Source organism: Lepisosteus oculatus, chromosome 8 (assembly GCF_040954835.1).
Source record: "Lepisosteus oculatus isolate fLepOcu1 chromosome 8, fLepOcu1.hap2, whole genome shotgun sequence".
NCBI lineage: Eukaryota > Metazoa > Chordata > Actinopteri > Semionotiformes > Lepisosteidae > Lepisosteus > Lepisosteus oculatus.
Window position 1 is genome coordinate 19,593,408 of NC_090703.1, and position 12,422 is coordinate 19,605,829.

Here is a 12,422-nt window from a genome sequence, read left to right on the forward strand (position 1 = left end):
ATGCACAGAACTATAGTATTCTTACAAAAAGGAAAAAAAATCCTTTGCTTTGACTATACGTCAAACAGGAAGAGATTAACAGCTTGGCTGTTGCAAGTGAATGCGTCAGCTACAGAATTCAGTGAAGCAGATTAGTGTGATGTCATTGGTTTTGGAAATGTAGTCATTACAAACCTACAAAATGTATATATTAAAATATCAAATGGGAAATAACAGCTATTGCTGCCTGCAAAAAATGTGTGAAGTACTAGTAGATGAGAGAATAAAAAGGGAATGTTATTATATAATATAAATTGCATGCCACATCATTTCTCATAATATTGAACAGCTGATTCAGGATAATTAATTGAGCATTAAGTTTTAAGTTTGTAATATTTCATGACAATATATTTATTTACATTTGTGCTTGATTAATATTACTAAGAAATTGTATACCTTAGCAGTTGAAATAATTATGTTGCTTTACAGCTTGCATTTAGAAATGGCATCTAATGTTTATTGTGTAAATAACCTACTTTATATGTTCAAAGCAGAAAATAAAGAGAAATATCTGTAACTACTGCAAAAGTAAAATGGAAAAGTTATGATTACGTAAGCATTCACACCCTTTGCTGTGGCAAACTTTATACTTCCAGTGCATGAAATGACCTTAACAAGCCCCACAGTTAGTTACCTGTATGTGCTTTAATAGTGGTTCACATACAGTAATTCCACCATACATTTATTGCTATATAGTCCCTCACTCAGGGAGTAAATTGTGAATGAATGAATGAAGACCAAGGAGCTTTCAAAACATCCAACGAAAAAAGGCACAGATCAGGAGAAGGGTATAAAAAAATGTTAAGAAACCTTTATATTGTTTTAGCATGGAGAAGTTGATTGTTAAGAAGTGGAATTCACTCCGAGCCGCTGGTCAAAGAGAAAACTGCTTGGGACACCACCATAGACCCAACAGCAAGCTACGGAGTTCAGAGGTTGAAAAAATGCATTGTGTCAAAAATTTTCTGGTCATTCCACAAAAGGGACTTGTAAGGAATTGTAGTCCAGTGAGAATTTAAAATTGCTTTTGGTTTAGAGTAGCAAATTCTGTTTTGAATTTGCATTTTATCGAGGCATCGCCAAAAAAACTGCAAACACAAGTACATTAGGTACATTAACCATGTTTGGGGGAAAAAACTGTTTTACTCTTTGGGAACCATACAAAGCATTGGCCGATTAATAAAAAAAGGTAGATGTATTGTGGTGATGCCGTTACGTACAGCAGTATGATACTTACCATTATGCATTCTGTGAGATCAACATTCTAGCCTGCAGGATATGAGCACATTCCTGGCCCACAGTCTGTATGAAGTAATCACGAGAGTCAAGAGTGGCCCACATGTCAATGGACAGCCACCATGGGTGGTCTGTGAAAATACAGTAAATTTTGACTCAGAATGGGTCTTGTAGCTGTCTGTGCTAGTAGTCAACTGAGCAAAGGGGAGAGGTTTTTATAACCGCCATAAAAACATTTTATCTGTGGTTTCACTCATAAGCCCTCTATGGACTCATTCACTTATAGCAGCCAAGCTTGCACTTGCCTCTACTGCTTGAAGTAGCAAAGAGTTGGAGCTGTCGCTGCTCTGCTGGGGTCTGGCAATTCTCATGTCCTTTAACAAGAACAAAAGCCAATTGTCAGGAGTGGGTTAACTTTATAGAGTTGACAGGCTTCTATCCACATTGCACTGTAGCTTCATGGGAGTTGATACCTGATAATCAAAGACATGCAGGCAGGAGAGGAGAGTGACTTCACAAAAAAAGAATGTGCAGACTCTCTAATTGTCATAGTTCCCCTTTTTATTTTAACAAAACAGAGTTTAGTAGTTTAAAATACGTGGAAATCATGAAAATAACCAAAACATACGAAGCCATTAATACATTTTTAAGTAGTCTAACTGCTGGCAGGAGAACTAATGAACCATGGACTCTATGAAATTTCTTTCCAATTAGTGTGAAAATAGAAGGGAGCACTGTCTTTCCAACAGCGAGGCTGCAGCGTGTGCCTCCAGGGCCCCCCAGTACTTAAAAAAAAAAAGTGCTGCCAATTGAAGGCCTGAATAAAATTCAGTTTTGTTAAACCAGTAAAAGCCACCTTGTATGATTGTTCGTAGATTATCATCTTCATAGTAAGCCCTCTAAGACTTCGACAACTCCTTAAGCACTTCCAAGTTCTTGTGATAACCTTGTCTTTTCACAAAAATACCCTGCTACGCAGGATGCTTGTATTTGGTTTTGATCTGTCAAGTTTACATTAATTGCTGTGCTTTGACAATTAGTAGTTGTGAAAAGTTGGACAGACTTGGTGAGAGGTGACAAAATGAATGACAGGAAGGTCGTGGCAGCTCACGGCGTGCTATAAACACCCTGGGTCATGTTTAAACTCAACAGGGGACATTTTCCAGTAGCAGTGACCAAGGTCTGATTCTCCTTCTTGACGGCCTTCTGTCAGGGCTGTCTCCTGAGGCGGCACAGGCAGATGACTGAATGCACTGTTTGCCCTCCAATTTCTTCTTACTTTTCAAACAAATCCTAAGCAATACATGGTCTCCAAGCCCTAATGAGGCTGGGCAGGAGAGTCTTCCTGACCACTAATAAATTATATTCTCGTTGTGATTGTTAGCAGTCCTCCTGTGGGGTGTGGACTAGTTGGGTTTATTTGTTGTGTATGTCACTATGGACGACAGTGTCATCCTATGCAACCACTTGTGTACAAACATGGAATTGTTGGACTTTTTTTCCTTGTGGCCCAAGCGTTCGTTAATATTTTGAACTGTCATAGATCGAGGATAGTAAGTAGATAAAACTGAAACCTCCTTAGCAACAGGAACAATGTACTGTTTTAACTACATCAGTGTCTCTGTGACACAGGATGGGTTATAGATTGTACAGTATGTTTCTAGGTGTGTCATTATCTACCTCATTTTCAGGTATGTACAGTAGGTTTCTCTTGGCATCCTAAGACCTGTGGTGATTATTTTGCACTTCATTAACAATTATTGTGGGTAGCAGGGAACCACCAAAAATAAGATTCTTGGAACTATTTCTGAAGTGCAGTAACAGATACTGTGTGTGTTGAAGTAGCTTTTTGGGACAGACTCTTATGTTAACATGCTAACATGAAATATCAGTAAAGTTATGAATTTTAAAATGAAACATAATGGATGTTATTTAGGCTTAGACTGTCTTATTGTTGAAACCCTTTTTAAAAATACATTGGTCAAGACCCTCAATGTTTTTAGGGTACATTCTGAAAAGGAAGATAACCATGCCTGTTAAGTGGCCACTTATCAAAAATTGTTTTAGATACTGTTTTAAAGAATCATCTGTAGTGGTATCCTTCCTAGTGTTCCATTTGAAGGTGTACAAAAGGTCCATTGCCGAGCTTGTTTGACCTTTCACAGAAATACCTTGCTACACAGGACATTATTTGTTTTTGACATAAGGCTGTTTGATCTAAACTGGATTTAGAGATAGAATATGACCTGTTTGGCACTTGCACACTATCCTAACATATACTGTACATCACCTGATACTCTTTGAGTCATAATCATTGATGTAACCTCGACTCAACAGGTATTTTGGGTCTTTCATTATCAGACTGCTTTGTCCAGGTGATCAATCTGAGTTTAATAAGTCCTCACCTTGTGTCCAAGTGGCATTGATATTCTTAGGTGTAAATGTTTGCGCTTTTTATTTCAAACTATGTCCCCTTTTATCAAGTCTTAATTGAATTTTTTTAAGTACTCTGTGTCTTAAGTGATAAGAATAATGCTTCCTTCCCGTTTATATTCTTTTTAGAAAATCCTTAAAATTTTAACCATTGCAGTTTTGTATTGCTGACCGTGTAGATGTGAATAATTTGTGCTTAAAATATATCTCAGGAAATCTTTTGAGACATCACAAAAATCACCAAAAGTGCAAAGCCACATTGAATTAGGTTATCAGAAGAATGACATGAGAGACAAAAGGGCTTGGGAACAACTAATTAGTCTTGCCTGTCAGCCATGTTTCAATTACAGATAAGTAATCAATTAATTATCAGTTTAATCAAACTGAATTGACTTATATTAATTTCAAGGCTTGTCATATGATCAAAAATGAATAATGAAAATTTGTAGTTTGAATGTGCACTGGCAGTCCATACCTAATTATTATTTCTCCTTTACATAAAGATTATTCCAATTATAAACCAAATGATAAGGAGAGCTTAAAAATTTCACATAACTGTCTTAACAGGCTCCAAGATGTCTGGTCAATCTTACATTGTTTAGACAGGGTTTGTCATACAGAGATTGATTCTTTGCAGTTGGGCAATCCGGTTTTGAGCAGTAGGCTAAATCGATGTCTTCATTTAACACATGAACATGGACTTTGCCTTTTACTTCCTTTTTTCTCATATTGCAATATTATTCTGTTTCTGGCAAACATGGAGTCTGGTGTGAGCTATCTGTCCCATTGCATACATTTTTCTTATCAGGCTCAGGCAAGTGTTATGGAAACTGTAACTTTAAGGAGGTGAAAGTTTGATGAATCAACTGTAAAATACCCTAAGAAAAGTCCTATATATATCTTAAGAAAATATCATTTATTTATATATAAGGTTCTTGGGTTAGAACAAAAAACAGAGGCCAGGGCCCTCTGTGAAATTAGAGTCTGAGTCCCTTAGCTATATGTCATGCTAGTTTGTTTAAAAACATCTTTATGGGGAAAAGTGTTTTTGGAATTGGTTACCTACTGAAAAAGAAGCCCCCTTGGTTAAAAACTAAAGGCACCACCGGAGAGAAAATTCCCAGAAATGTGTTTTTTGGGTAAAAACACCATTTGTATTTAAACATTTTTTTCTCTTTAACAAACAGATCTCTTAAACTCCAATCACGGTTGTTCTTGCTAAAATTCTGTGTTCCATGATGAAAGAACTCATCACTAAAACTGATATTTTTCGTTAAGATTAGCGTTTTATCCCTTCACAAGAAGGTTGGTCCTGTGAGCAGGTGAGATCTTTTCTGTTCGGTCAGAAGAAGGAAAGGAGAGAACCAGATTAAAACGATAACAATGAGCATTGTACTTTTCCTCCCGAATTACTCTGTATTGTGGCATTTGAAATGTGATGCTACACTGTGTATTATACACCCCTATTGTCTGGCACTAGTAATGGCATTACGTGAACTTGAGACTGAGTGTCATAATCTATGGAAGTCTTGTAGACACAAAAAATCAACTCTTGCCTACTGTATGTACAGCAATGTGTAACAGTGACTTGGAAAGTGCAAGCAGAAGCTTTGAGCGATTGGGAAGGTGAATCACATTAGAGCCTGCCCTGTAGAGGATCAGGCTGCAAAATGTTTACATGTACCAGTAAGCTTCCTTTCACAGTGACATTTTCCGCTGTTTCACGGAAAGCCAACCTACACTTCATCGATCTCCCAACAGCAAGACGTTTTAAGAATCTTCCCTTGGTTTAAACAGTGCCTGGTGTCTTTTCCAAAGCTGTTGATAAACCACAGCAGTTAATTCACTATTGTGAACAGATTTTAAATAACACATTTTAAAAAGCTTCAAAACATGAGAAGCAGATTCAGACTTAAGATCAGCAAAATCACTGACCTAATCAGATGTTAGTCAGCAATTGTAGTGCTTAGTAGGGTTCTAAACAGTAGTCTTAAAGATCTTCTCTCTTTGGTTAATGTTTTATTATTGATTCTGAAGATGTCCACTGGGTTGACTTTATCAGTGTCTTGGAGTATCTCAAATGCATGATTTGACCACTGTCAAAACAGTGGAGTTCTGGCTGTTTTGACTGATGTATCACAAAACTGTATGTTCTGTATGATCTAGTTTCACTTCCTGTTCACCATCTACAAAGTAAAACACAATGACTATATGACATAGATGTTTTTAAGATTGTACCATAAGAGACATGCTTTTCAACTAATATAACTTTGGGGAAAATTGCCCATCCAATGAACATCCAGATTTTGGCCACAGCAGAAAAGTGGCATAGCTAACTTACAGTAGTTTCTGTCTTGGATTTATTCATTTTTTAAAGGTATGTTTTGATCTGTTCATGTCTGTCTACTAATGGCACCTTTTTAAAAAACCTCAGGTATGTGTCAAAATAGATGTAAAAAAGGAAGGAAACAACCCAGTGCAATAGCACTAACACCCTATGAAAATGGTCTAAGCGTATAAAATGCAGGCATAGCTCTATGGTTTTCAAGAGATAATAATCACATACTTTGTGTTGACACCAACAAGAAGCTGTCAAGCTGTTGTGCATTCTTATAAAGAGCTGTGTTACGCAGGCCAGCCATATCCACCGATAAATTCTGTACAAAACCTGAACAACTACAGTACCATATAGTGCAGCCCATAATTAACTATTTTATGAGAAGAACTGCTTACAAATTGAGTCAGTGGGTAGTAATGGGTTTTAAGTATTCTTGTTTCTGTAGCATTCTGCTTACAAATTTTATCTTTATTTAACCAAACCTTGTCCCTTAGTCAGAAGCAAATAAATAAAGTGTATAAGATTTAATCAAATGGGGTTTCTTAACTTTTTAATATATTGAATCAAGTTTTTTCAGTAGCTGTTTTTGGTGTGTCCTGTCCTACTAATCAACATGTCTCTGCACACCAGTTCTGTTAATGTTCTTTTGTTCATGTGCAGTTGATGTTTTGCTGAAGGGTTCTTGTTTTATTTAGACTTTATGCTAATACGAGTTGTGTTCTGTAACCTTGGCCAGGTCAGGTTTGTCTTATGTTGGGGATGCTGGAAAAGCTAAGCAGCGACATGAACAAGAAAGCTTTCAGTTCTCTTGCACGGGGGTGGGGCAAGATTGGATTGACTGCCTCAGAAAGGTAATCTGGCCTCACCAGCTTCATCACCATTGTGTCGGATGCTAAAAGTGAATTTGGTTGGGTAATACATTAAATAACACACTGTTTTCTGAACTGTTTTTATTAGAACTCTTAATTTTGGAAATGAGCCCATGAAAAGGGGGGGTTTGGTAAGTAAATTTCTTGCCCTTGTTAACAGGATTTTCTAGTTTGTGAGTTTGTTTTTGCTCAAGCCTGTAAGCCCCATCTTTCACATTCATCTCAAGCACGGAGCGCCAGCATGGATATCTAGGAGAAAGGAAGATCACATAAAATTAAAGAGCAAAAAGAGAAAGTGAACATAAAGAACCTAGAATTTTCCCTAGCTGTCGACCTCAGCCACCTAGGTTAAAAAGCCTGTTCAGAATACACACCTCTTTATGCAAACAAGCAGTTCTTTTTCTCTGTCCTAAATGAATTGACTTTTATTCACTTGTTTTCATTCGAGACCTCATGCCTGTTTCTCTATTTCTCTAAGTGAGAAATAACAATTCCTTACACTTATGTAGCGCTTACCTGGACATTACAGTAAATGATCTTTACCGGCAATGGGGACTCCCCTCCAAACCACTAATGTGTAGCCCCCACCTGGAAGATAAGACGCCAGCCAAACCACACATCAACTATCAGTGGGGAGGAGAACAGAGTGATGAAGCCAGTTCATAGATGGGGATTATTAGGAGGCCATGATTGGTAAAGACCAGATACCAGGAGAACACCCCTACATTTTTGAGAAAGGCTCTGGGATTTTTAATGCCCAGAGACAGTTAGGACCTCAGTTTTTTGTCTCATCCAAAGGACGGCACCTTTTTTAAAGTATTGTTGCTCTTCTTTGGCCACTTTTTAGGTATGGAGACCAATACTGAACACACTAAGTGAGGATTTATGCATTGTAATTACTAAGAAAAATCCCTTGCACAATGTACATAATACAGGTTTATAAAATTATCTGTTTTATGTTATTTGAGCCTTTTCAGATGTAAATATACTCCTTAATGGTATTAGTTCCATAGTCTGTCCTGAATGAGTTAGAATCACAAATTCACCTGAAAGTAATTAAATTACTGACTCATTTCTACTGAAATGTCATAGGCAGCTCAAATGTGAAATGCCAAGTTTAATTAAACTGACATCCAAGGATGATTTAAGTCACCTAGTGTGTTATGAAAGAAGGTGGGCAGGAGGCCTCGTATTGAAGTCCCAGAAAGAACTTAACAGTGGACAGTAACCAGATCCCTGCTTAAGGAAGTTGGAACAATCAGAGCAGTTTAGAAACTGTTTCTACAAAATGTTCGCCACTATAAAAAATGGTTTAGCACTTAACTTTCTCACATCAAGGTCTGGTAAACATACAGTAATCTATATCGGGCAGTTTCAGGAAGCCCTTGTAAGACTGAAAGGGAAGGGCTCAGGCCAAATCTTAGTTGACCTCAGTGATGAGGAATTTCTTTAGCCACTAATTTAGATATATTGATTTCTCTCCTTCAATAATGCACATAAAACAGAAGGACTATTTCCTTACTTGAGTTTTGCTTAAGTAAATATTTAAATGGTGCTATGTGTGACATGTGCAGGTTTAGTTAGTTTTAGTTAAGTCAGGTTTAGTTAATCATTAAAATAATACTTCTATTGTAACTTTTAACAGAAGAATATAAAAAATAAGAAAGTGTATTACAGATGGAATTGATTAAGTGTGATTAAGACTTATGCCACTTTACCCTTTAAAATACTGAACCTTGGCTGACCTATCCACACGTACTCTATTTCCATTTACTTGGCTATAACTTTTCTATACAGTACGCTCTTGTGAGAAATGACAGGCTTTTTGTCTGTTCACTGGGCTTTATGTAGTGGTGAGGTCAGGCCTGAAAGGTGCATGGCTCAGGTATACATGTAACTCTATGACTGATTGCTTTATTAATCCAAGGAGCAGTGGAAATGAATGTAAACAATTTACATGTACTTTCACGTGCAATATCGGTATTGGAATGGGGTGTGAAAAGATTATCTAAGCTGTTTGTGCTCTTTTGGTTTTAATTGTAGGTCATAATGGAAGGATCTTAAGACTGATCCCAAGAAATAGGGAAACAGAATTACAACTTTTGTAAACAGACCATACGGTATACCCCAACAAATACCAAGTATGCCTAGGAACTTCCAGTCTAATGAGTAGTCTCTCTCTGTGACAGGTAATGAATGCACGGTTGACTTGAAAATCATGAGATTAGCTATGGTCATATTTTCTCTCCAGAACAAACCACAAATGTCACTGAGGTGAATGTGTTCAGTTCCAATGACCATTCCCTTCATCTGAACACCCTGCTAAAGGATTAGATTGTGTACATTTCAAAATTTTGGAAAATAAATGTAGTGTGCCATTCAAGCTGTTTTTCCTGCAGAGGCTAAATACATTAGTCATTGTTCCTTAGTTGCTTTGGTCAGTGAGTACAGTATATATCATAAGCAAACCTAAAGTAGTGGGAGGATCATGCCACAGGGCTGTGATCATCAATAGTACAGTGGATGTGGTGTTTTAGACATCCACTTTTCTCACTCACACTGGTGCAGCACAAACCCACATCTGCTATTTCTGTGCCTTTTTAGTGTTGAAAACTTGCCTGGACCTTCAAAATGCTTGTACATCCACGTCCAGATCAATAAAGGTGCTACAAATTCTAAGTGACTCAAGAACAGGGATGTTCTCACTCATTAGAGAGTTTTTTTTTATTACTTACAGAAAATCTTATATGAAGACATTTTAAAGAACGAGCATGTTGTTCTGATTTCTTAACAAAGTCCTTTACTTTTAACAGTATTAAGTTTTAACAGTATTCTTATCTTCAATGTAATAAGCATTCTTTCTGTAAGAAGTGTTACTGTAAGTAACTATTTGTGAAGTTACTGTACTTACGAGCGCTGTTATTCAGAAAATATAAATTGCCTTTTAATAATTTTGATGTAGTTTCATAATTATATTTCAAATTCTGCAATCAAAAGGTAACTTGTGAATGATGACAGAATAAAAAACATTGACACCTTAAATTATTTCTAAGATATACCTAGTGTTCAAGATCGGGGTATCTAAAGTAGGGAAAAATCTCCCAGTTTTGTCAGAAAACTGAGCATTTTAAGAAAATGAGTAGCATTTCGCTCTGTTCCTGAAAAACCCAGTTGACTTCTATATATTTAACATGCCGTGTTTTTTTTTAAAGAAACAAAATAGTCAGGTTGCTAAATCTGACCCTTCTTTGGTTTGGAAATGTGCCTTGCAATATTTCACAAGGAGATCTTGATATAGAACAGATTATGAGTGACGTAAAAACCATATCCTTGGCTCTCTGCCAGAAAGGATGGCTAGCGGCTGCATTTTGTTGTTTTTTGTGACTGCATGGGATGTTAAGGATGTCGAGTTAAATACAAATATTAAACATGACAGAAGGGATTATCAGTGTGTACAAATCACATCAAGAGAGAAGGTTAATCTTGGGTGCAGAATAAAATGGAAGTTGAATTTAATCTGAATATAGAACAACGTTCTTGACCCCGAGACAGCATACAGCTGGAAGCATTTTCTATAAGCTGGAAGCATGGAGATAAAAAGATCAAATGGTCAGAAGTAAAAAGACTTAATGAAACTACTGGAATAACAAATGGTTGGTAATTCAAAGTGAATATTAAGCAGACATCTCGCAAAATAAGAACAAGCTATTTACTGCAATCTGTTTCCTCTTGCACTGCACACCTGTTATCATGAACAATCTACTTACATTACACACTGGTCAGCGATTGTTGATTCTCAAGGTTTTTTTTTTGTTACCCTCCCAATTTGAAATTGCTGACTGTAAATCATCTGAACTGACTTCTCCAACCCTTGTACCATCATGGGTGGGGAGGAGAACTGTGCACAGCTTCCTGCAAATGGAATGCTGATGAGTCATTTAAATCTATTGACACTGTGAGTTGTTAAGGTGGATATTGTGGGATCAGCATTAACTGCAGGGCTGGTGAGGCTTTCTCTGTCAGCCCTGCTACTGCACAGACTCTCCACAGTCTGTGAGACACAGATTCTTATTCTGTGTCTTTTTGAGACACTGTCTCAATAAAGGACCTGCCTTTTTTGTCTTTCAAGCCAAGGATACAATGTCTGACTCAAGCCAAGCCTACTCTACTCTTGTCCGCTTTTGGCCAGGTGCCTTTGAAGGAACCTAAAACCAAAGTCTCAGACCAAACTCAAGCCAGCAAAGTCAGGAAGTCAGATCCCATGACCCACATGGAATCTGTTGCCTTCTTTTATCTTTCAGTATCTACAAGGGCAGGTTATCTTACTGCTTGCCGTTACCAAATCATCAAAGTGTATTTGTGGTGTTTGGAGCAGACAGATTCAAATTGAAATTTAATTGATGAGTTTCAGCTATAGCAGTAGGAAAAACCAATCCCATATTTCGCATTCGCATAGTAATTGTATTTCTTTGTAAGGAGTTTTGCGTGTGCAATAAATGTGATGTGTAATATTTTCTGATATATTCAGATGAACAGAGGAAACGTGTGTCCATGAAACTTTTCCCCTAGGGGACAATAACGTTTCTTATCTTCTAGTTCTGTATTCCTTTGTATACTTCCAATATTTTCACTAAAAAATGTAAAAAAATACATTACATTGCCAACATGAAGATGGAACCCAGGCCACTAACCTCCTCTTCCGTAACTTGATCATATCAGCTTTTTTACGTAACTTGGTATTCCCATTTAAATCTAGTTTGTTTGCAGGTTTTGCAAGTCTCTTTACAGCATCTGAAAAGCTGGGAGAAGTTGTTAAATAGGTCTGATTAAGTCAGTAATAAGACGTTTCAGGTTTTTAAGAGCTGTGGAAACCCACGGACTCAGTGGTCGTACAAAACCAAGAATAGGGAGCTCATGTTTAGACTGTCAGTACTGGTATGCTGTGTATTATTGCTAGGTGGTTCATGTGAAATATTACCAAACAAACCATGAAGGTTTGTGGAAGACACATACATCTTTTTTTGTGGAAGAACATATGTACCCTTCAGAATAAAAATAAGATTTAATACAACTCAAAACTTGTCAGTGTTTGCTGATGGTTTCTAAAGAGAATCTCTAGGTAACAAACAGCCTCCCTTGGTTAGTGAGTGAATTTTTAGAATAGGGGCATAGGTTTTCCATTTATTTTGTAGCATTTGGGTTTATGTAGAGAGAGATTGAACTGTAGGTTGTATTATGTTAAGTGAAAGTAGGTTTATCTCCGTTTGGGTCAATTATTGAATAGGATATAGGATGCAAACACTTGGTTGCAGTCAGGGGATTTCTGGTTCATGACCAAAACCTTTGAGATGCCTTATTTGTAAATGGTGTAACTTGTATGTTGTGTGTGTTGATTAGTTCATGTTGTGTCATTATTTAAAAAAAATAGTCAATTAACTCAATGTGCCTGATTTATCATTTCTTTTCACAACAGCTGTTCCGAGATCAAAGGGGCCTCTAATTATAAC

At 37.0% G+C, this 12,422-nt stretch overlaps 1 protein-coding gene across 5 annotated transcripts in view; it reads left to right on the forward strand.

Moving 5' to 3' along the window:
- The window catches only part of itpk1a (inositol-tetrakisphosphate 1-kinase a), a 104,170-nt gene that overhangs the window by 75,593 nt on the left and 16,155 nt on the right, over positions 1–12,422 (forward strand). The window lies entirely within an intron of this gene.